The sequence below is a fragment of the Aquarana catesbeiana genome, linkage group LG01 (assembly GCF_042186555.1).
Source record: "Aquarana catesbeiana isolate 2022-GZ linkage group LG01, ASM4218655v1, whole genome shotgun sequence".
NCBI classification, from domain to species: domain Eukaryota; kingdom Metazoa; phylum Chordata; class Amphibia; order Anura; family Ranidae; genus Aquarana; species Aquarana catesbeiana.
In genome coordinates, this window is record NC_133324.1 from 823,283,974 (window position 1) to 823,310,263 (window position 26,290).

General features: G+C 43.2%; 1 protein-coding gene across 2 annotated transcripts in view; it reads left to right on the forward strand.

Annotated features, from left to right (window-relative positions):
• Positions 1-26,290, forward strand: part of SCFD2 (sec1 family domain containing 2) — a 725,068-nt gene that overhangs the window by 564,375 nt on the left and 134,403 nt on the right. The window lies entirely within an intron of this gene.

Consider the following 26,290-nt stretch of genomic DNA (forward strand, 5'->3'; position numbering starts at 1 on the left):
CTTTGCTCAGAGTTTTTATGTATGTATCATGAGGTCACTATGCAAGGTGTTCAGTCAAGCGAGGATAGAAAACAATTCAGTGAACCTGCTACAGGTAGCTTTCAGGGTTACCTGTGTTGAAATCTAAGTTACCAAACTAACTTTCAGCAAATACACAAGAAATAATGTCTAAATATTTAAAACCAAATGAACAGAGCAGTAGTCAGAAATGTGAACAGTGATACAGTCAGTATGTACTGATACAACCAGAACCATGTCCATTGGGACAAAATCAGTATGTACCAAGACAACCAGAAACATGTCTACTGGGACACAATCAGTATGTATTGACACAACCAGAAACATGCCACATAGACACAATCAATATGTACTGACACAGCCAGAAGCATGTCCACAGAGACATAATCAATATGTACTGACACAGTCAGAAGCATGTCCACAGAGACATAATCAATATGTACTGACACAGCCAGAAGCATGTCCACAGAGACATAATCAATATGTACTGACACAGCCAGAAGCATGTCCACAGAGACATAATCAATATGTACTGACACAGCCAGAAGCATGTCCACAGAGACATAATCAATATGTACTGACACAGCCAGAAGCATGTCCACAGAGACACAATCAGTATGTACTGACAAAACCAGAAACATGCCACAGAGACACAATTAGTATTGTACTGACACAACCAGAAAAGCAGCAACAGTAATACAATCATTACTGTACTGCCACAGCTGTAGCTGAATATGGTTAAAAACGTAGAGGCAATTATAGGAGATCATATGATTTTTTTTGAACGAAGCATATACAATAGTACATTGGATGCCTTTGTTATCTTAGATAAACCCTTTCACCAATTAGATAAGATAAAGAAAAAAGCTACATAGACATAAAAGCTAACCTAAAATAAAAACCTGAAAGAGGCTTCCCCATCTAAAAGAAAAAAAAAAGTTTTGGCTGTAGATACATTTTAAAGGTGTTTCTGTTTAAAGCTGAACATAATAGGTTAGGCATATGTTGTCAAAATACAAGAGTCGTGTATTCTTACTTGAACTTTGGTGTGCTCTGTGTATTTCTTCCATATCTGTGTAGTAATCAAGTGTGAACCATTTGCCTCTGTACAGGAACTTCTTGCCATATAGACTGGTCACCGCTGTTCTCTCTTCTTGTGCAGGGTGCTTGGTCTTGTCTCTCATAGAAATAAATGTTTTTGTGACTGAAGTTCAGCTTTGAGAATGCCATGAGACCTATTGGTAAAAACTCAAGGTCAGTTTAGCGGGCAGTCCACAAACAGCTAATATTTTCTTTTTGGCAAATCAAATCACCTAACCTATGTTTATTATATCTTTTTTTAGGACTCTGATTACAAAAACAATTTAAGCATCTAAGGGCACACATCTGCACACCTTCTATGTTCGCTTTGAGGGCTTCTCACTCTTTATATTATGTTTTCCAAAATATTTTTTCTAATTTTGGGTATAGTAAGGAGTTAAAATCCTTAAGGCTTCATGTATACTGGCCTACATTTACTGCGGCCGTGGGAAAATGAAAAAAAAAACGCAAAATCAATTTTGCATTTACAGGCGGCCTGCAGTCAAAAGTTCCTATCCTGAACGAGATTCTTCCGTGTTCAGGAGAGGGAGGTTGAAGCTCACCAAAATGCGGCAGCTCCTAAACTCTGCTAAAAGCTTATGTATACATTGACACATACAGTAGGCTTTTATGGAGTTGAGTTTAGGAGCTTTAGCAAAAAAGCGCCAAAAGCTTCTAAACTCAAATTAAGGCGCTGCCAATGTAGGTTAGTGTACTTGAAGCCTAATTGTTTAAGTTTTGCTGCTTGTTTGCCATTGGGAAGGTTTCTCACATCTCTACTTGAAATGCAAGAGGAAACCAGAATAAATCTCTATAAAGTGGGGGAAATTCCTCTTTTAAAGGAGAAGTCCAGCCAAAGCTCGTTTGGCTGGGCTTCTATGGGTCACAGGAGTGCAATTCATTTTGCACTCTTCTGACCCGTTTTCAGCAGAGAGCGGACTGAAGTCCGCTCTCTGCTGACGTCACAGAAATCACTGACACCTGACAGCAAGCTGCTGAGAAACTGAGACGGCCGCTCTCCACCCCTCCACAGCTCAGCGCTCCAGTGAGCATGGAGGAGCAGAGCGGAGAGCTTCTGATCGACAGTCAGCAGCTCTCCGCTCGGGGAGCTGTGAGAACCGAGCCATGGGCGGTGTTCAATCGCTCGGTTCTCAGTGTAGAGGCATCGGGGGACAGATGCAGCACCGGACCGATGCTGCATCCATCTAGTTAAGTATAATGGAGGAAAAAAAAACAAACCCCATACTTCTCTTTTAAACAATTGCCATTAGAAAAGATGTTTCCAATGCAAAATTTCGAGTCATGTTTCATGTTTTGTTCTGGAGACAACTCAAAAATATTGGATTCCCCATCACTTTCTGTCTCAGTGACAATGGTCATCAGGACAAAGAGAGTGAGTAAACTTGGACAGCAAAACATTTTGATAAAAGTTCTAATCCGTTCCTTTTCTATACAAAACTAAAAAGAAAAGAAAAAAAAAATTTAGATATACACTTTAAATGGAGAGGAAGCAACACCCAAAAGTGGGCAAGAGCATGCAACACCCCAAGATGAACAGAAAAAGAGCCAGGAATTAGGGCATTTTGAGTTCTTCATCTCTTCATAGTTACATAGTAGGTGAGGTTGAAAAAAGACACAAGTCCAACCTATGTGTGTGCTTATATGTCAGAATTACATTGTATATCCCTGTATGTTGTGGTCGTTCAGGTGCTTATCTAATTGTTTTTTTAAACTATCGATACTCCCCGCTGAGACCACCGCCTGTGGAAGGGAATTCCACATCCTTGCCGCTCATACAGTAAAGAACGTTATTTAAGGTTAAACCTCTTTTCTTCTAATTTTAATGAGGGGCCACGTGTCTTGTTAAACTCCCTTCTGCAAAAAAAGTTTTATCCCTATTGTAGAGTCACCAGTACAGTATTTGTGAATTGAAATCATATCCCCTCTCAAGCATCTCTTCTCCAGAGAGAATAAGTTCAGTGCTCACAACCTTTCCTCATAACTAATATCCGCCAGACCCTTTATTAGATTTGTTGCCCTTCTCTGTACTCGCTCCATTTCCAGTACATCCTTCCTGAGGACTGGTGCCCAGAACTGAACAGCATACTCTAGGTGCGGCCGGACCAGAGTCTTGTAGAGCGGGAGAATTATCATTTTATCTCCGGAGTTGATCCCCTTTTTAATGCATGCCAATATTCTGTTTGCTTTGTTAGCAGCAGCTTGGCATTGCATGCCATTGCTGAGCCTATCATCTACTAGGACCCCCAGGTCCTTTTCCATCCTAGATTCCCCCAGAGGTTCTCCCCCCAGTATATAGATTGCATTCATATTTTTGCCACCCAAATGCATTATTGTACATTTTTCTACATTAAACCTCATTTGCCATGTAGTTGCCCACCCCATTAATTTGTTCAGATCTTTTTGCAAGGTTTCCACATCCTGCGGAGAAGTTATTGCCCTGCTTAGCTTAGTATCATCCGCAAATACAGAGATTGAACTGTTTATCCCATCCTCCAGGTCGTTTATGAACAAATTAAATAGGATTGGTCCCAGCACAGAACCCTGGGGAACCCCACTACCCACCCCTGACCATTCTGAGTACTCCCCATTTATCACCACCCTCTGAACTTGCCCTTGTAGCCAGTTTTCAATCCATGTACTCACCCTATGGTCCATGCCAACGGACCTTATTTTGTACAGTAAACATTTATGGGGAACTGTGTCAAATGCTTTTGCAAAGTCCTCAGTAGCTATAAGGAACCAAAGATTGAATCATTCCAAAAGTCTCCAACTAATATTGAGTTATCACTTCTGTGCAACAAGTTTGTCTTAAAGGGGAACCTAAGTCAGAAAATTAAGTCCTGCTAGATCACTTATTCTGTTTAAAATCCAGTAATACACTTTCTCACCCTGTTCTACACATGCTCAGTTGCTCTCTATTTTTAGGCATTGTGCCAAATTTGTAGAAGCTGACATGCTAAATATTTACTGCTGCTCATGGGCATTGGGCTTCAGAAAAATCTGACAAGAAGAAACATGAGCAATGCTGGAGGCAATTTACAGTATACACTAATTTTGGTAACATAATTCTTGTAGAATGCATGTTCCTTGCTAAAGAACATTATTTTTGTTTATAGAGTTGTTATGGGTAAAGTTCTGCTTTAAATAATGGAAAGCTCTTCCAGAACATAAACATAGCACAGCAGGTAATGTTACTATTTTTCTTTGTGGTGGAATCAGGCAGCAACTTTATTTGCACAGAAGCCAGTCTAGAAAGCCCTGCCAGATTTTTAAATAATGGCTCCTTTCTTAATTAAATGCTCAGCCATTGCTTGAAGATAAATGCATTTCACCACTATATTCTCCATGTCAGGTTAGGATCTCCTGCACACAAAGCCTCTGTTAACAAAGTAAAATTGGAATGGATACAATGAGCATTTGGGATGGACGGCCTGAGGTTGTGCAGTGATGAAAAGCTGCTTTCTAATCATGCTTCCAGTGAATGTGATCCTTACTGCTGTGCTCGGGCTGGCAGGCATTGCTGTTCTGGACCAGAGGCTTGGTCTTTTGTTAGATATATTAGAGAGTTAAGTGTCTACTTTCCTCTGACATGTAATCTGCACAGAGCTCTTAAAAGGAATACATATTATGCTATGTACATTTTATGCATTATGGTTAGTAATCACAAAGATTTTTTTTTATTTTAGTCAAGTAAATATAACATGTATGTGAATATTTCATATTTACTAATGGTAAAAGTAAACAGGGTCACGTATCCAGCACTCAAGATGATCGAATACATTGGACTAAGCAGCTGCTATATAAAAATATAACATTTAAAAATAAGGCAAAAAAGTTCCAAGAGAGTAGGTTTTTTCTAGCTTAAGCAGCGCTCAGAAAACAAAAACTCATAAAATTGTAAATAAAAATTAAATAAAAGTACATATGAGCAAAAACAAACTATTTAAAATTATAAAAATTGCGACAGTCCTGGTGTTGGGTAATTTCTCATATTGGAAAGCAGTTCATATCACTGAAGAGATGTTCCACCGTCGCCACACCATGTGATTCCACTCCCTGAAGGAATTGCACTGACCAAACTCCTAAACAATCGCCTTAATGGATAAATCCAGATTTAAGCTCAGCAACTACAGGGCATCAGCATGGGAATTCAGTAACGATCAACCCGACAGATGAATGACGTCCTGATCCTGAACCATCCAGATTGAACACACCCGCAATCCTCTTAAACAATCAGGCATATAGGAGGAAAGGAATCCATATAGTGTGATACTGTAAAACTTTTATTGTCCCAAAAAACACCCGACCCTTAAGATATTACACTTACACAAAGTTCAATATAAAACAGCATTCAGGTAACTCATACAGCAATGGTCATAGCAGTTCCGATAATCTCACCACCTCAGAGAAGAGCAGATTGTTCGTGGTGGTTCCCGGGAGAGGGCTGAGGAGGGAGCGTCTGGCTCAGGCTCTCAGCGGCTCTCTGAGAGGCTGAGCCAATCCAGGCATGTGGGCAGATCCCGACCATATGGTCGTGATCTTTCCTGAGCCTAAAGCAGCTCTGTGACGTTAGCGGACTTCAGCCTGCTGTCAGCCGAAAACAGGTCACAGGAGTGCAGAACGAACTGCACTCCTGTGATCTCCAGGAGACGTACAGCCAAACGAGCTAATAATTATCTTTGATAAACACTTGGACAACTATTATAAGGAATGAAAGATCAATAATTCAATTTTTTAATTCTAAAAGTCTTGCTCGTTCAAAAAAAATTTTTCTTGAGAGGGGTGGGGACTTTTACAAACTCTTAAGGCTGTAATGTGCTCCATACTGGTCCAGTCATCTGAGGTACAAAATGGAAGACAGGACCCAGAGGTTAAAGATCAAAATGGTATGACGGTTTACGGAATCAGAGTTGGTATGTCATGCCATATTGAGACTGAGCCTTTTTATATATCTGGACTTCACACGCTGCACTTATTTTAATGAATTTTAGCTACAGACTTGTCATGGCCTATCTATTTATACAGTACATCCAGATATGTTTATATTGCTCCTTATATTGATAGTGTATTGGTTCTGGCATGCTCACTCCATCCCTGACCACGATCCGGCAAGTATAGACATAAACTTAAGAAGGGTCCAAAGAAATGAAACAGCTTGCATATTTTCATTTACTAGCAGCTAGTATATGACCTTTTAAACTTCTTGTCTGCTGTGGCTTTTTCTTAGCATACTATTAATAATAAATAGGTTCCTGTTACAATACATAATCATTTAGACCAGTATCATCACTGTTGATATTCACTTTTTTCACTTCTAAAAAGGCATCCTGTCTGTATTTGTCTTTTGACATCTTGCTGGTTACAGGAGGAGACTATAAAGAAGAGAGAGGAAGACAGATGTGTGAAATTCTAATGTATTCCCACTATATGAATCACAGTTATATAAACATGTCCTCCAGAAAGAAATTAGACATCTTACAATGGTGTAAATATTGATGTCTCCTCCTTTTGATCTACTGTGTTATATACTGGAGACATTTTCTAAGGTGAGCCCACACAGCAAATCTCGGTGCATAGCTGTGAGCTTAGGTCATGAAGGAAATCCAGCACAGTCCATCATGTTCATCCCTACATCATTGCTGGTGGCAGTGGGCTCCTGCAGAGTTGAACAGGTCCCATTAACAAAGGTACCTAAACGGGTTGAGCTTGTTATGTTGTCAATGGGATAACACATTTCCTGGTTTCTTAACGCAAACCTGTCATTTAAACTTTTAAAGATAACTTTATGCCTTAGAACAGGGGTCCCCAACCCCTGTGCCACGGACTAGTGCCGGTCCGTGCCCTGTTTGAGGCTGGGTTGCACTGAAGGAGCTAAGCGGCAGGCGAGCAGAGACCAGGCTTGTTTGCATCATTGCCTATGTCACTGCTGTTCGATCTGCCTCCATGAGATTCTCAATCTCATAGGTGCGGAACCCTGTGTAATCAACTGTGCATGCTCCAGTTGTCCCCTAGCTCCTGAATTGTAATGCCGGATTATTTGCTGAGGCCGTAGCACTGGGAAGAGTATAGGCTTTACTTGTCGTAAGTTATTTCACTGCATAAAGAAAACCCTTACAAATTGGCCCTACAAAGTGACATCTGGTGGCTGCGGTGGCAGGCTACAGTGACAAGCTGCATCTGATGGCAGGCTACAGTGACATGCTGCATCTGGTGGCTGCGGTGGCAGGCTACAGTGACACGCTGCATCTGATGGCTGCGGTGACAGGCTACAGTGACAAGCTGCATCTGATGGCAGGCTACAGTGACACGCTGCATCTGGTGGCTGCGGTGGCAGGCTACAGTGACACGCTGCATCTGGTGGCTGCGGTGGCAGGCTTCAGTGACAAGTTGCATCTGATGGCAGGCTATAGTGACACGCTGCATCTGGTGGCTGCAGTGGCAGGCTACAGTGACATGCTGCAGTGATAGGCTGCATCTGGTAGCTGCGGTGGCAGGTTACAATGACATGCTGCATCTGGTGATGGTGGCAGCAGGCTACAGTGCCAAGTTGCATCTGGTGGCTGCAGTGAAAAGCTACAGTGACACTCTGCATCTGGTGGCAGGCTACAGTGTCAAGTGACACTGATTCTTCATTATGGTGAGTTGAAGTATTTCATTATATAGTACTATGTAATAATAGAAATAATGCCTTTCAATCAGTTATGTTGTCTGGATGATTGAAAAGCTAACACCCGTCCCCCAACCGCCACCCCCAAACAGAATCTCCCCTGGTCCTTGGCAAAATTTTCTTTCACGAAAGTGGTCCCTGCTGCCAGAAAGGTTGGGGACTGCTGCCTTAGAACTGTTTTTTTGGTTCCATTGTTATTACAAGCTGGATTTTCTTGGTTTAATCTAAGCTCTGACTTTCCACTGTCCTTATGTCCATTAGGAGCAGCCTTACTGACCGCTTAGGTGGTTTTCAAAATTTTGGATAGGTGTGGTATAGCTCCAGGAGGTGTTACTGCTAGGGATGGGTCGCAGCAGAACATGCGAACAGGCAAAAAATTTGTTCGAACACCGTTAAAGTCTATGGGACACAAAGCCTTTTACAGAACCCCGAAGTCCTGACAGATGTGCTAAAGCTCTGAATCTATATTTCCAAGAAAATGACCAACCTGATTGCGACCCAGGGATACTATGGGAGGCACACAAAGTAGTCATTAGAGGGATCCTTATAGCTCATGGAGCTCGTATAAAAAAAGAAAGGAATAAACAGTTGTCACAACTTCTGCAAAAACTGGCCACTTCAGAAGCCAGACACAAACATGCCCCCTCACAGTCATCAGAGCCAGAACTATCCAATCTTAGACGACAGATCACTGAACTTTTGCAATATAGAGCGAAAGCGGCCCTGCAGATCTGCCGCAGACAGACCTATGAATTTGGGGATAAATGTGGGAGAATGCTGGCCAGAATGGTTAGAAAACACAAATCAATGTCCTACATACCACATATATCTACACTAGGGAACAAAAAAGTAACCTTACCTACACAAATTACCAAGGTATTTAAACAATTTTATTCTAATCTATACAATCTACCACATAGGAGTCCCCCGGTTGCAGAGATGGAGAATTATATAACATCATCCCAAATGCCGTCTCTCCCTCAGGAAATTAGAGAAGACTTAGAATCCTCCATAACTTTAATAGAAATTCAGAAGGCTATAGGATCAATGAAACCGGGTAAAGCCCCTGGCCCAGACGGCTATACATTACAATACTATAAAACTCTGCTTCCAATTTTGGGACCCCGTATGGTCACGTTGTTTAACATGATAGGGACTGGTAAAACCTTTGCTAAAGAAACACTGGGGGCTCATATTTCAGTAATTCACAAAGAAGGGAAGGACCCAACAGCGTGCAGTAGCTACCGACCCATATCATTGTTAAATTTGGATCTTAAACTATTTACTAAAATCTTGGCTGTTCGGTTGGCGCTACACCTACAGCAACTTATTCACCTGGACCAGGTTGGGTTCATCCCGTCTAGAGAGGCTAGAGATAGCACCACGAAGGTGCTAAATTTATTACACATCACTAGATCTAGAAAAATCCCTTGTGTCTTCCTCAATACGGACGCCGAAAAGGCGTTCGACCGAGTGAGCTGGCCTTTTATGGTTGCAGTACTCAGACATATAGGACTAGGAGGGGTGATGCTCAACCGAATAGCCAGCATATACTCCGTTCCCACAGCGCAGGTGAACGCGAATGGAGTCTTGTCAGATCCCTTCCCCATAACTAATGGGACGAGACAGGGTTGCCCTTTATCGCCCCTGCTGTTTGCTCTCTCGCTTGAACCCTTTCTATCCACCATTAGAGGAAACCCTGATATACAAGGAATAACTGTAGGCCCCATGCAGCACAAAATATCAGCATATGCAGATGACTTACTTTTTTCATTGACAAATCCAATGATATCCCTACCCAAACTCCTTAAAGAATTTGAAAGATATGGCGAATTATCAAACTTAAAAATTAATTTCTCCAAGTCGGAAGCGATGGGGATAGCGTTAACACCCAACAACCTCCTACACCTGAAATCTAATTATCGCTTTAGATGGTCTGACTCAGCCTTAACGTATTTAGGCACGAAAATACCGCCAGATCCAGCCCGACTATACGACAGCAATTTTCCCCCTTAATTAATTAAAACTAGAACCCTGCTGGACGAGTGGAACACGGAACTGCATTCCTGGTTTGGGCGATGCAATTTAAAAAAAATGAGCATACTGCCAAAATTCTTGTATTTCTTCCAAACCCTGCCAATTAAGATACCCACTTCATACTTTAAGCAAGTGCAGTCTCTCTTCACTCGTTTTGTATGGGCGAATAAAAAACCCCGAATCCCAAAATCACAGTTATGTCTATCAAAACAATATGGAGGGGTAGCGCTACCAGATATCCGAAAGTACTACCAGGCGGTTCATTTGGATAGAGTTGTGGACTGGCACCGCCATAAGGAATCTAAATTATGGACACAGATAGAGCAACATCAAACAAATATACCCTTACAGACGGCATTATGGTGTCATGATTCCCTTCCATCAGAGTTAAAATCCCATCCTTTCATAGGAAACACTATACAGCAATGCACTCAAGCTATGCTACAGACCTCATTGACAACCAAACAATCCCCTTTGACCCCTGTCCTAGGACATCCCAAGTTTCCCCCAGGGATCTCTTCCGGACAGTTCCAGACACTAAAGAGCTTGGGATGTGTTAGAGCCCTGCAATTTGTGAAGCAAGACAAATGGCCCTACATCGCAGAATTAATAGACCCAAATGGCCCGTTTAAGCTTGCATTTTGGAGTGCAGCACAACTCCATCATTTTCTTCAGAAAACCCCAAACCCTCAGGCATACAATAGACCCCTGACTACCTTTGAAGAAATTTGCTTAGACACAGAACCGCTGCCTCAGGTTTTATCCAAGATGTACACTCTACTAAATACACCTCAACAACCACCGAATCTACCAGGCATCGTAAAGTGGGAATCAGACCTTCAATGTAATTTCACAGCAGTCCAGAAACAAAACATGATAGTTCTCTCCCTTAAATCCTCTATATGCACTAAATTACAAGAGATGAATTATAAAATCCTGACGAGGTGGTATTTAACACCTAGTCGTTTACATACTATATTTTCTGATACATCCAAATACTGTTGGCGTTGTCAAGAGGAGGGAACGATACTACACGTGTTTTGGTCCTGTCCTAGACTGACAAATTTCTGGTCCGCGGTTCGCTCTATTTCTCAGAAATTTACGGATTACCAGATCCCGAATGACCCGGCATTTTTCTTGCTTCATGTTTCTCCCATACCACTTAAAACTTTAAAAAAATCTATACTACTCCATCTAACAAATGCAGCCAAAGCCTGTATCCCCTTGCTATGGAAACAAAATTCCCCACCAACTGTATCGATGTGGTTACGGAAAGTGGAGGATATAAATAGAATAGAAGACATTATACTGACGGCCCAAAATAGACAAGCAGTTTACAAGAAAACTTGGACGCTATGAAATATGTTCAAATATTCAACTGAAGGTAAAGCTCTTATGGACAATTAATAGCCTTCTTATGGAAGGAAGATCGAATTATTCATAAACTCCTGCTGGGGCTTGACCACCCCCTCTCCCCTCCCCACCTTTCCGCCCCCACTCCCCCCCCCCCCAACCTTCCTTCCTTTCTCTTGCCTTTATTCAATTTACTTTTCTTTTTCTCTTTCTCTCTTTCTTAATCTATTCTCTGGTAGTAGTCTCCTGACTTTTACATTCAGACTTATATTCAAAGCCCGAACGCTTAGATAAGATGTTGATTGTTGATTTTTTTTTTTTATTATGGATATACATGGATATCGTAAGTCAGGACAGAAATAACGATGTGAAGATGTCAATGCTCGAGATAATACCATATTACAGCAATAAGTTATCAAGAATTTTTCTTTTGTACTAGAAAGTATAATATGGGTTATTATAATATATATTCGGGAGGCTGCGACCTCACTTTCTTATGTTATACCATTGTGGTACTCTGTTTAGGGCTCTGAAAATTAATAAAACATATATTTGCAAAAACATGAAAAATCAAAAGTGCTAATTTTAAGGGTTAATATGCAAGTTATTGTCCTAAAAAGTGTTTGGGGACCTGGGTCCTGCCCCAGGGGACATGTATCAATGCAAAAAAAAATTTAAAAAAAGTCATTTTTTTCGGGAGCAGTGATTTTAATAATGCTTAAAATGAAACAATAAAAGTGAAATATTCCTTTAAATTCCGTACCGGGGGGGTGTCTATATTATGCCTGTAAAGTGGCGCAACAGTCCGAAAGCAAAATGACATTTCTAAAGGAAAAAAAAGTCATTTAAAAGTAGCGGTAGCGCTGGCAGCTATAATGAATTGTCGGGTCTCTGCAATACTCATAAAAGTCATTGAAAAAATGGCCTGGGGTTCCCCCACAGTGCATTACCAGGCCCTTCGGGACTGGTATGAATATTAAGGGGAACCCGGAACCAAAATAAATAAAAAAACGCGTGGGGGTCCCCCCAAATTCCATACCAGGCCCTTCAGGTCTGGTATGGATTTTAAGGGGAACCCCACGCCAAAGTTTAAAAAAAAAATGGCATGGGGGGTCCCCCTAAAAATCCATACCAGACCCTTCAGGTCTGATATGGATTTAAGGGGAACCCCGCGCCAAAATAAAAAAAATGTTGTGGGGGTCCCCCTAAAAATCCATACCAGACACTTATCCAAGCACGCAACCTGGCAAGCCGCAGGAAAAGAGGGTGGGGACGAGAGAGCGCACCCCTTCCTGAACCGTACCAGGCCACATGCCCTCAACATGGGGAGGATGTCCCCATGTTGATGGGGACAAGGGCCTCATCCCCACAACCCTTGCCCAGTGGTTGTGGGGGTCTGCGGGCAGGGGGGCTTATCGGAATCTGGAAGCCCCCTTTAACAAGGGGACCCCCAGATCCTGGCCCCCCCTGTGTGAAATGGTAATGTACCATTTCACAAAAAAAGAGTCAAAAATGTTAAAAAAGACGAGATGGTTTTTGAAAATTCCTTTAGTAATGTCTTTATTCTTTCCCCGCTTCTTCTTCCATCCCCTTCTGGTTTTCATTCGGTTTTCTTCAGGCATACTATAGACACCCCAAGGTACGAAATTTAAAGGAATATTTCACTTTTATTGTTTCACTTTAAGCATTATTAAAATCACTGCTCCCGAAAAAAAATGGCCGTTTTTAAAACTTTTATTTGCATTGATACATGTCACCTGGGGCAGGACCCAGGTCCCCAAACACTTTTTATGACAATAGCTTGCAATATGTAACTTTAAAATTAGCAGTTTAGATTTTTCCCTTAGACTTTTAAAGGGTGTTCTGCGGCTTTCGAATTTGCCGCGAACACCCCAAATTGTTCGCTATTCGACCCGAACAGACAGCCCATCCCTAGTTACTGCTGAACCGGCCGATTCAAACCATGTATGGGGGGCTTTAGTTGTGAGCCGAGTGGGGGGGTTTGGACTGCGACTGCGATATTGCTGCTCAAACACAGCCTTTACAATAGCTACTCACATTCATCCATCTTGTGGCTAAGGCAGGCCAGAGACAGAGCAAAATAGCTTGATTCCCCAACCAACACAGTCCGTCCGGGAGAACTCAGTGATTATTGCTAGCAGCTAAAACAGCCACTAGCGATAATTACATGTAAAATCTGGCAGGCTGGTTGTGCCGAAGTTGATCGATTGAACAACTTGGGTACATTCAGCCTGCCCCTACATGGTTAGATTCTCGTCCGGTTCCTGCTAAACCAGCCGAGATTTGATCCGTATATAGCTGACTTAATACTTTCCTGACCAGATGGAGCACCTCTCTAATAAAGAGAATTTTAGAGTTATAAGGCTGATAGAATGGTGTATATTATCTGAATATGAATTTATGAACTCTGCTAAACTGCTTTATCACTGTTGTGCAATTTCACATATTTTTTTTGCCTAATTTCCATAAGTGGTACATCAATCATAGGTACAGCCAAGTCAGGCATACTTTGGTTGAGAAGACATTCAGGTGGTTTTGTGGTAGTTTAGTAATTTCCTTGCTTCCTTCAAAGATCTGGAGCTGCACACCGAATTGGGTGGATTGTTATGGTTTGGTGCCATGTACAACACATCCAGATATAATGAATAAAAGGTCATTTTGTTCTGAATTTCACCAGGCAAGCTTTCTTAATGGTTGAACTGTTTTGGTTCTTAGTATATTTCTTTTTTTTTTTTTAATTTTACATTTTACGATGTCTGTAAGAGAAAGACACAAGTGATCTGGCAGCGAGTTCAGAGACTCCCAGTCCGTGTTCCTTCCGCTGTGGCATACACTTCCGAAATATTCTTAGAATATATAAATATATTCTATAATGTAAACAGTAAGCCATCGGCTCACAGCTAGAAGGGGATAGCTGTCCTACTAATGCGTATACAGCAGCTAATTCAACTCTGCTTAACACAAACACATAAAGAAATGAAACACCCCACTTCCTTTCTTGGCCTGAAACACAGACACTGCTGGATTTATATTTATTTTTATTCTTAGGTTCAAGTCCATTTTCTTAAAAATGGAGAGGGACATTACTCTATGTGTAAGATGGAAGACTAAATAGACAAGAGGGAGGTTATTTAGAAGAGATAGTGGTTATCTGAAGGCCACCAAAACATTGGCTCTGCTTCTTTATTTAAATGGATCCCTTGTAAAATCATTGTGTGTTAGATTTCCTTGCCATGTCTAGTATTCTGTGAGTTCAGTTATTCCCTGTAAAGAGAGTGCCATATTCCCTTCTGCCATGCTGTGTAAAATTGTGGTTGGCTGCAAAGTAACTGTGGCTTCCACTTATTGTATACGAATTGTCTTACATTCCGCCATCCACAGTGTGCAATGTGCAGAACAATTTACACAAAGGAGCATTTTTAGAATATGAAACATCCAGCACAATGCACGGAATGTAATGTGCAGTATACAGCACAACAATCAGAGTTGGGAAATGTGAAAAATATAGCATAAAGGACATACTTTCATCCAACTAGGGTGTGACCAAAAAGTCAGCAGAAAACATCTAAAAAATGTTAAGATATGTTTTAGAGGTAAGAATTGGTGCAGGGGCGTAACTAGAAATAGCAGGGCCCCATAGCAAAATGTCGTATGGGGCCCCCCTACAAACAGCACCCCCCCTCCCACAGCTGCCCTAGTGCCTAGTGTCAATGCAGCGTGACCTGTGCCACAGCGTGACCTGTGCCCAATACAGCGTGACCTGTGCCCAATACAGCCTGGTCTGCCTGTGCCCCATACAGCCCCACTTATGCAGAGGAAGCCACCCGGATCAGCAGAGAGCGGGATTGCCTGCTGTAATAGCTTTCATTTGAATTTCCTGTCTTCCCGGGGCTCATCGTCACATAGCCCCACCTCTTGGCCCGACGCCTTTGATGACGTCACATGTCCCGCATTGGATCGGCGTTCTGTCTATCAAAGGCACCGGGCCAAAAGGTGGAGCTATGTGACGTGAGCCCCTGAAACACTGGAAGTTCTAATGAAAGATTACATTGGGCAATTCAGCTGTCTGCTGATACAGACAGCTCACCTCTTCCTCTCCTCTCTCTTCCCCTGGCTGAGAGACTGTGCCGGTGGTGCTCTTATCCTCACTGGGCCCCACTCGGCTGCGGGCCCCATAGTGCCCGCATGGGTCGCTATGGTGGTAGTTACGCCCCGGAATTGGTGATATCTGCTGTGCAAGTGGTGATATCTGCTGATCAGCAATATGACTCATGCTTAATTGCTTTGCATCATCCTCAGTCATTTAGTAGTAGTACTTCCCATTGCAATTGAGTGGGAAACATGAGTTGGTCACTTACCCCTATTGGTTAGGCTCAAATGTGTCAACACAGGATTTAAGATCAATTGTAGTATCTGTTTTTATTAGTGTCCAGTAGGGGCGCTCCACAGTCATCCAGTTTTACAGATAGAATGGCTGTTTGCATGGTGCTCCTGCTGGTATGATCGTGGTCCTGAGGGACCTGCCTACTGGGCAAGGAAACCAGATAGATTGCGTGTGTGGGTCGGGAGTACTTCTATGGCGTGGAGGGTTCCAGTGGGCCCACTGCCTCCTGATTTTAACAGAGCTACCTGGTCTGGTCCTGAGCTGAGAAGGCAGAGAGCCCATGGTGTCAAGCGCCCTCAGGAGTAGCGCCCTGGGGGTGCTGTTAGTATCACTATGGGTTTGGGACACTACTGTGAGAACAAGCAATAGGCCATGACACCCTTGCTTATCTGCACTAGGCCTCATAGGCTAGGCTTTTTGGTTGAGTTAGATTTTTGTTACCACGGCCCAAGGCCCAACCATTGCACTGCACTGGCACCTATTTAATTGCATATTTATTTTTCTTTCCACATGTGTCACCTGCACTTCTATTTGTTTTGTCTTTTTCACTCAGGATGGAGGGTGTCGGTACTTGGGCCTATCCTGAAGTCTAGGGGGAGGATTTGTGGTCATTAGGTTCATACCTCCCGTGCTTTGGGGAGCATCTCTTTGGGAGGTGGTTGCCTTTGTACTCGGTGGTTTCCTTTGGCTGATTGTGGGGAGAGGGGTCCGCAAGGCCTTTTGGCTAGGTGGCCCTGAGTGTGCCTTACCCCCACCAGGGGCCAGGGAGGGGTCCTACTTTTTTTGAAAGATGAGCCAGAGACATAACCTAAGTAATCTTTTTGTGTGTTTACATGCAATTTTTTGTTAATTTACCAATGTTTATTTTTTGCGCACCCAACATGTGCGTCAAGAAAACAAAAACACGTGGTTTTTATTAAAGGAGAAGTACAGCCAACGCTCATTTGGCTGTATTTCTCCTATAGATCACAGGAGTGCAGTTCATTTTGCACTCCTGTGACCCATTTTCAGCAGAGAGTGGGCTGAAGTCCGCTCTCTGCTGACGTCACAGAGTCGGTCCAGGCTCGGCGTCATCACGACCATGGAGTCAGGATCTGTCCAGATTCCTGGACTGACACCCGACTCAGCCTCTCAGCAAGCCGCTGAGAGCCTGAGCCAGCTGCTTCCGCCCCTCCACAGCCCAGTGCTCCAGTGAGTGAGAAGGGGCCAGAGTAGAGAGCTGTGACTGACAGTCTACCAGCTCTCTGCTCGGGGAGCTGTGAGAACTAAGTGATCGGTGGTGTTTGATGGCTCGGTTCTCGATGTTAGAGGCGTCGGGGGACAGATGCAGCATGGGACTGATGCTGCATCCACCTAGGTAAGTATGAATAAAAAAAAAAACATACTTCTCTTTTAAATTGTGCTTTGTTACTTCCTAAGGTCAGTGCATTTTGGTATGTTTTGTATATACCATTATATTACCCAAGCAGTTGGCTGCAGTGAAGCATTTATGGTGGACACTCTGACTTGAACTTTACATTTTGGAAAACTGAGTTTTTAAAGGAATAGCCCATGGTTCAATGTTCATATCTTTTTAATGAGTGTAGACCCTTAAACCCAAATCTAACCAAACCTTTTTTTCTGGGTAGGGAAAGAACCTCTTTCAAATTCTTGTTTGCAGTTAGTGTTCCTACTGGTGGAACTTACCTTCACCTAGTGGAACTAAAAGATTTCTTCAATGGGGAAAAAGACTGCATAATTGTTTTAGTAAAATTAGGGAGGGTTATGCCGTGTACACACGAGCGGACTTTTTGACAGCAAAGGTCCGGCGGAACGAATCTGCCGGACAATCCGATCGTGTGTGGGCTTCATCGGACCTTTGCTGTCGAAAAATCAGACAGACTTTAGATTTAGAACATGTTTCAAATCTTTCCGACGGACTCGAGTCCGGTCGAAAAATCAGTTCATCTGTATTCTAGTCCGACGGACAAAAAACGACGCAAGGGCAGCTTTTGGCTGCTGGCTATGAACTTCCTTATTCTAGTCCCTTTGTGCGTCATCACGTTCAAACCAACGGACTTTCGAACAGACTTTAGTCCGTTCGTGTGTGGGCAAGTCCGGTCGTTCGAAAGTCCAAAGTAACTCTGTCAAAAGTCCGTCAGAAAGACCGTCGGACCTTTGATGCTGAAAAGTCCGCTCGTGTGTTCGTGGCATTAGAACCTTTGTCAGGTTATTACATCTGGCTATGTCTTCCTATACTAGTGACAACTACTCCCATTTTTTCTTGTCCTGTATTACAGGCTGTCACAGGAACAGGAGTTGAGCTAACATCTGGCGCAGACAACAATATAAGCATATTAACTCTTGCCAAGTCTAGTCACAGCTAAGAAAAACATTTTGGCGGCATCTTGGCTCCTTTGGCTTTCTACCTGTTGTTATTCCTTTCTTTACTACAGCTGTGAGAGAGATCAACTACTTACTATTCCTAAGGTGACAGAGCTGTAATAGAATATCTCTGGGTTTCATTGCAGCTCTGCAGCAGATGACAATATGGGGCAGAAATGTATATCTATTGAGTGACTTTTTTTTTTTCGAACGCAAGCAATTTAGTTAGTATCACTTGACATCGGAGGGTATCGCTTGAGACTGGTCATGTTGCCAGCCCTTTCAACTGTAAATGTTTATTCTCCAGCTGACCTAGCTTATCCTGGCACAGCTTTGTAAATACAGGTCAGCCCACAGGTATGTAATTACATAGTAAGGAAAGGTTACCGTGTGACAAAAGATGTGATGCTTTTCGGTATCGTAATCTTAAAATAACTACCTTTCCCTTTGCTGAACCTAGGATGCCATCAGCAGCCCAGATATTATAAACATAATGATCTATGTAAGTTGGGGCTGCTTGTAATAAGGACATTAAAGAAAATTTATTACTGGGAGTGATTTATGTGCTGCCATAACTGCATAACAAAAAATATGCAACGCATTATACAATAGGATGAGAGAGTGCAATTCTCAGCAAACAAAATATGGCACACTAATAAATATTGAATCAATTTTATCTTTAAGAGATTTCCTCTTGTCACACTTATACAACAAAATAAGTCTCTCTTAGCACAGGCCTGCCACCTATAATAAGAGACATTACATATTTGTCTGAACATAGGAACTCATAAAAAAGTGAGAAAAAATTAAAGTTGTGTCCAAATTTCACCTATTAATCGAAGAAACATAAAACAGGGGGTTTCACCCTCATAATGTTTATTAGCTCTTAAAGTACACCTAAAGGCAAAACTTTTTTTTTTTTAGAATTGGATAGAGTGGAGATGGATCAGAACACTTGTCAGTTTTTATTGCCATCTGTGCCCCGATTGGGAAGATTCATCCTCTCTATTTGTCCTGTTTACCATTATCATTGAAAGTAAAAAAAAAAAACGCAAATTTTGGGTTGTCCCAGAATAGTAATACAGGGGAAAGCTACTAATGGGGACACTAGTTCTGGTGACCTGGAGGTCCCCAAGGGATTGCCTTAATTTGCAGGGATTTGCTCTCACTTCCTGTTTTGGCTGTGGGACAGGAAGTAAAGGAAAAAACTCCCCAATGGGAAACAGAGGGCAAAAAAATAAACTGACATGGGTTATAACCCTCCCTAGAAGTATAACTAGAGCCTTCAGGGCCCCTGTGCAAGAAACTATGAAGGGCCCCCATGGCCCCCCACACCCATTACATCACAGTCCGCAGCGTTCCACTTTACATCACGGTCAGCAGCGTTCTCCCTTACATCACGGTCAGCAGTGTTCTCCCTTACATCATGGTCCGCAGCGTTCCCCTTTACGTCACTGTCCACAGCTTTCCCCTTTACATCGCGGTCAGCAGCTTTCCCCTTTACATCACGGTCAGCAGCTTTCCCCTTTACATCACGGTCAGCAGCTTTCCCCTTTACATCACGGTCAGCAGCGTTCTCCCTTACATCGTGATCTGCGGTGTCTCCCCTTACATCAGCGTCGCAACTTTCCCCATTACATCACGGTCAGCAGCTTTCCCCTTTACATCACGGTCAGCAGCTTTCCCCTTTACATCACGGTCAGCAGCGTTCTCCCTTACATCGTGATCTGCGGCGTCCTCCCCTTACATCAGCGTCACAACTTTCCCCATTACATCACGGTCAGCAGCTTTCCCCTTTACATCACGGTCCGCAGCATTCCCCCTCACATCACGATCCGCAGCGTTCCACCTTACATCACCGTTGCAACTTTCCCCTTTACATCACGGTCCCCAGCGTTCTCCCTTACATCACAGTCCCCAGCATTCCCCCTTACATCATGGTCCGCAGCGTTACCCCTTACATCATGGTCCGCAGCGTTACCCCTTACATCATGGTCCGCAGCATTCCCCCTTACATCATGGTCCACAGCGTTCCCCCTTACATCACGGTCCGCAGCGTTCCCCCTTACATCACAGTCCGCAGTGTTCCCCTTTACATCATGGTCTATAGCATTCCCCTTTACATCACAGTCCACTGAGTTGTCCCTTACATCAGACTCGAGTTGCCCTCAACATCAGAGTCTGCAGGGTTCCCCCTTACAGTGTAAGGGAGAACACTGCAGACCTTGATGGAATGGGGGACGCTGCGGACCATGATGTAAGAGGGTGAATACAGTGTGAAGGGGAACTCTGATGTAAGGTGGTCTCTGGTCACCAGAACCCCCCCCACCTTTCATCAAAGTCTACATTGTTCCCCTTCTCATCAGATTGCTCCTTTTCATCAGGGTCCACTGAGTTCTCCCTTACACTGTAAAGGGGAATCCTGCAGACTTAGATGTGTAGGGGGGATTTTGGTGACCACAGTGACCCCCACAGACTTTGTGTTGCCTGGCTGGAGCTGTCACACTGACCTCACCTCCTTTATTGCTCGAGTGCAAGGCAGGCTCAGTCAGACAGACCTTGGCTTTGATCCATGGTCTTCTTCTCTGCTCCTCCCGGTGCTCCCACTCCACCTCTTCATATCTCCTGCCCATTCAGTGTAGTTTATCATCTCTAGTGCCCTTTTGGTAAGACTCTGCGAAACAAGTAACATTTGTCCTATATTTGCGACTTTTGCCGCCATATTGTTTAACACCAACTCCGCTCTGTGTATATGGGCAGACTTTATGAAAATGTTGCTGGAAATGGAGATGTTGGCTTGGCAGGGGGCCGAGCTCCTAGTGATGGAGATCTGAGGGGGAGATGTCTTGTCCAGGCCAGTGTGCAGAGTGTGGCTCCACAGACACTGTGGAAGATTGTCATCTCAGCAGCTGGTGTGTGGAGTGAGGCTGTTGTGCTGGCCTACCCTCCTCCTTCCTACAGACGTCATCACGTGCCCGCCCTGGCCCCAAGCCCGCCCAAACCCGAGCACCATCTAGCCATCTTGGGGGCCCCCCTACAGTGGTGGAACACCAGGGCCTGGTTGCATATGCAACCTTTGCGACCCTGGTAGTTCCACCACCTACCCTCCCTTACTCTATCCAAAATGAAAAAAAAGTTTTGCCTGTAGCTCTGCTTTTTATTAAACTTGCAAAATAAAAGGTAATGTAGTAATAATATTTTAGTTCTTTTACTGGAGATGTACCATTAAAACCTTTCCGACCATGCTATAGCCAAAAGACGGCTAAAGCGCAGTCATCCAGTTCGTACTGCTGTCTGTGGGAGGAAAGGAGAGCCGTTAACTGGTAAGCCTGCCAACACACTGTTTACACTGATAATCAGAGCACTGATCATAACACACACTGATTACACTGATTATCAGTGCCGCCAATCAGTGCCCATCAGTGCAGATTAAGAAAAACAAAATTTTTTTGTTTAGCAGAAAATAAAAAACCCAGCAGTGATTAAATACCACCAAAAGAAAGCTCTATTTGTGTGGAAAAAAATTATGCATATTTCATATGGGTACAGTGTTGCATGATCGCGCAATTGTCATTCAAAGTGTAACAGTGCTGAAAGCTGAAAATTGCCCTGGGCAGGAAGGGGGTGAAGGTGCCCTGTATTTTACAGAAAGGACTGAGTATATTGCCTGAAATATGAAAGCTTAGCACAGTCTAAAACACAAAAGCCATGGATGTCAGCTCATGACTCTCAAGATAAGTTTGGAATTCAGTTTTCAATTGAATTTTAAACAATTTGATTGTTAGTATATTAGGAGATATTGTTCTCCCTTTACAACAAAACTATCATGTATAACTTAGATGTCTAATATACCAAGCTAAATAAAACGTGAAATCCGGTTCATTTAGTAAGGAAGCGCAAAAACATTTTGGACGGTTACCATAGGCTAGTCTTTGTACTTTGTGTATGTCTATACATGTATCCTTGTGAAATTATTGTATAGTTAATGCCACATATTTCCCCATTATTTATCAGCAATCTTTCTTACCCAGGTAAGAAATGTTATGGCATGTACCTTGGCACATGTGACTGAGCCCTTTGATAGATTATTTATGCACTACCAAACAAACTGCTTCTAACAAGCATTAGGCAAACACTTTGCTAGGATATAATATTTTGAAATTTTTTGAGTACTGCTGAGTATATATATATCTATAACAGGTGTGAAAAAACTCAGTAGAGTGCAACCTGCATAACACATGATACTGCATCTGTCTATTGCACCCATATATTGCTTAATTTATCGTGATTGCAACATTGCGGCGGACAGATTGGACACCTAACTGACATTTTTGACACATTTTTGTAAACCAGCAACATTAATACAGTAATCTGTGCTAAAAATGTGCACTGTTATTTTACTGATGACACTGGCAGGGACGGGGTTAATATCAGGGGCGATCAAGGGGTTAAATGTGTGCCCCAACTGTATGGAGGACTGTCCACCAGACCCCCGATTGGCTCCCCCGCTGGCCAATGGGAGCGCGTGCCCACAAATCAGCGTGTATGAGCCGACGTACAGCTACGGCGATTTGCGGGATTGAGCAACATTGCCGCAGTATACCTGCAGCGGCTGGTCCTTAAGTGATTAAAATGGTTGTAAACCTTTTTGTGTGACTTTTATCTATAGGTAAGCCTACAATAAGGCTTACCTATAGGTAGTGGAAATATCTCCTAAATATGCGCCGTTTAGGAGATATTTCACGTGTAGTGCGCCAATGTCGTCATCGGCGCATGCGCTGTAAAGAAACAGACCACCGTGCCATTTCTTCTCCCAGCGTGTGCCGTGACTGACAGCTCCCGCGCGCATGCATCACGTCACGCGGCTCTGGCCAGTCACAGAGCCGGAGTCCGTGGCCCCGGAAGGAAGAGGGGCGAAGGTGGACGCGGCCTGCACAGAGGATAGCGCGGGCTTCCTTTGCAGGTAAGTGTCATATAATGGGCTAATATGCGATGCATACTAGCCCGTTATGCTTTTAATTTTCAGGCCTTGCGGGGAGCAAGAGAGGAAGTAAAACCCATCGGGGTTTACTTCCTTTTTAAAGTGTGACATGTAAGGTATCTATTTGCTCGGCATAACATCATCTGTCATATTTTACAAAAAGATTGGAGCATATATTGTGTTTTTTCTTAATTCATTAAAGTGTATTTTTTCCCAAAAAAAACCGCTGCGCAAATACCGTGTTACATAAAAAAATTGCAACGGTCACCATTTTATTCCCTAATGCCGCATACACACGAGCGGACTTTACGACGGACTTTCCGAATAAGTGGACTTGCCTACACACTATCAACCAAAGCCCGACAGATTCGTACGTCATGACATACGACCGGACTAAAACAAGGAAGGTCATAGCCAGTAGCCAATAGCTGCCCTAGCGTCGGTTTTTGTCCGTCAGACTAGCATACAGACGAGCGGACTTTTTGACCGGACTCGAGTCCGTCCGACAGATTTGAAACATGTTTCAAATCTAAGTCCGTCAAACTTTTGAGAAAAAAAAGTCCGCTGGAGCCCACACACGATCGAATTGTCCGACGGACTCAGGTTCGCCGGACCAAGTATGCCGGAAAGTCCGGTCGTGTGTATGCGGCATAAGGTCTCTGAAAAAAAAAAAAAATTATATAATGTTTTGGGGTTTTAATTCTTTAGCAAAAAATACTGATTTAAACTTGTAAACAAAATGTACCAGAAAAAGCATTGTCTTATTCACAGAATTCACAAACAGCATCTAGAAAAGCTGTGTAATTTCACTATAAACGTCTGAGATTACATTTCCTCATACTTTCTATTATACACAAGTCAAAGCCAGCAGTGAGATATCAAATAAATACTATGACTGACATTCATTGAAACTCTTTAGCTGATAGCTTATCTTCCGGAGAAACTGTGATAAACATATATAGAAAATCCTGCACAGTAGCTGTGTACCTTTCCCAACATCGCGAGCAAATACATTATAAATAGAGCATTCATTGTGTAGTGTATTGTTAGTGATTGCATATTTTCAGGTGATATTGGAATGTTAAACTCAAAGTCATTTTAAATATGGCCAGGTTTTCTCATCCTACGCACACTTCAAAGCATGCCTAGGTGTGAATAGGCCTCTGAGGAAATAAGGAATAATGAGCTCTGAGAATCTTTCTGGCTATCCTTTGACACATTTAGTGCCAGTTCACACCAGATGCAGTTCCGTGCTCTTTTTTTCTGCACAAAATGCATGCACAGTGTTTTCCATGTATTCCAATGGCTCTAGTTCACACCATGCAGTCAGTTTCTACATCGGAAACTGACTGCATGGTGTGAACTAGAACCATTGCAATACATGGAAAACACTGTGCGTGCATTTTAAGTGCAGAAAAAAAGCGCATGGAACTGCATCTGGTGTGAACTGGCCCTTAATTCATATTATATTATTTATTTTCACAAGTGTTAAAGCTAAACTCCAGCCTTACCTTCAGTCTTGCACAGTTAGGCTAGGTTCACACCTGTGCGGGCGATTGCCGATGCCGGACCGTATCTGTTTCAGCAGCCACAACCACTCACACAAAAAAAACGTGCTGCCACTTAGGAGATGTGTTGGGATGCCATTTAATCCTAATGGCACCTCCATGTACTGGAAAGCGTAGCGCAGCTTCCCGCACTACGAACCGTACTCTACTTGTGGTTTCATGCAGGCAGCATTTTCAAAAATGGAACAGGGACTTTTTCCCTGCGCTTTCAGGAAGCACAGCAGAGAAAGTCCACTGCTTGCATCAGAGCTGAAAACCCTTCTGAGGAGTACTGAGGCAGAGATTTGTGATGCTTTCTGAAAGCAATGTACAGCACCCTGCCGTCCTCTCCCACCAGCAGTGTTGCCAACCGCCCGTTAATTTAATTTATTGGGCTTTAACGGGCAGCCCGAAAATGGGCTTAAAATTACGGGCTGCCCGTTAAAGCCCATTACGGGCAGCGGTGCCCGTAAAAATGAAGGCCGCGGGCCGACCATGCAACTGTGCATGCGCCGTTCCGAAGCCATCCGAGCTCGGGAAACCTTGTACACGTTTGGCTGGGCGGCGCATGCGCAGTAACGTAATGGTGCCGCCCGGCGCCATTTTTTTTTTTTTTTCAAATAACATTTTTATTATTATTTCGTTTTTGCAGTACATTATGCATTAACAAGTGGTAAGTGTAACAGTAGTACAAAAATACAGTTCTTCTGTATAAAGTGCTGGTATTCAATTGCTATGTTCCAATATTTAAACTTTGCAAAGTGCCAGCTGAGCGTCATCGTCTGTCATTTAATATATCTATTGGCAAGTTTATAACTTTAATGTGGTTGCAGAGTCACACCTAGTTCTCTGTAACTTATAGAAATCACAGGTGTACTTGGTATAGAAAAGTAGAGGGAATAGTAGGAAAGGAGGAAAGTAGGAGGGGGGAATAGTTGGTATATCAACGGTGGTGTTACCTGGTCATGGTGGGTCCTCCCGGAGGTGCCATAGCTCCCAGACCCTGTTATGTGCTTCCAATCTATCTTGTAGTCTGGCCGTCATCTTTTCCATCACCTCCATGTCCTTTATTCTAGCATATAGATCCTCAGCAGAGGGGGGGGGGGAGAACGTTTCCAGTGTAGTGCTATAAGGCATCTTGCTGCCGTTAGTATGTGGCGTACCAGCTTTTTATATGGAGTGGGAAGTTTAAGTGGCGATAGGCCCAATAGGAAGAATTTTGGGGACGCCTGCACCTGCGTGTCCAGGAGACGTGCTAGTAATTGTTCGACTGTGGACCAGTAGGGAGTTAGCAATGGGCAACTCCAGTATATATGTATGAAGGTGCCCCTTGCTCCCTGGCATCTCCAACATCTATCGGAACTATTGGGGAAGATGACATAGAGAACCTCTGGGGTCATGTACCACAACATGAGGATTTTATAAGAATTTTCTTTGTATAAAGAACACAGTGAGCTCTTTGTTGTTTGATTCCATATGATCTGCCATTGTGAAATAGGGAGTTCCTCACCGAGGATCCCCTCCCATTTAGTCATATACAGATGTTTACCCTGGCCATCCTCAGAGAAGACGTTCAGGATCTTGTATATGCTCGATATAAGCCCCTTCTGGTTGTTACCTGCCAGGATAATAGTTTCAAACGGTGATGGTGATGAGAATTGTAGGGTGGGTGTTATAGTAAGTGCATAATGCCGAATTTGTAAATACCCGTAAAATGCCTGTCTAAGGGAGGTAATGTTTGTTTTGTAGTTCAGCAAACGGCAATAGTTTCCTAGTCCTGGGGTCCACCAGGTTCCCAAAGTGGAACAAATTCCGGG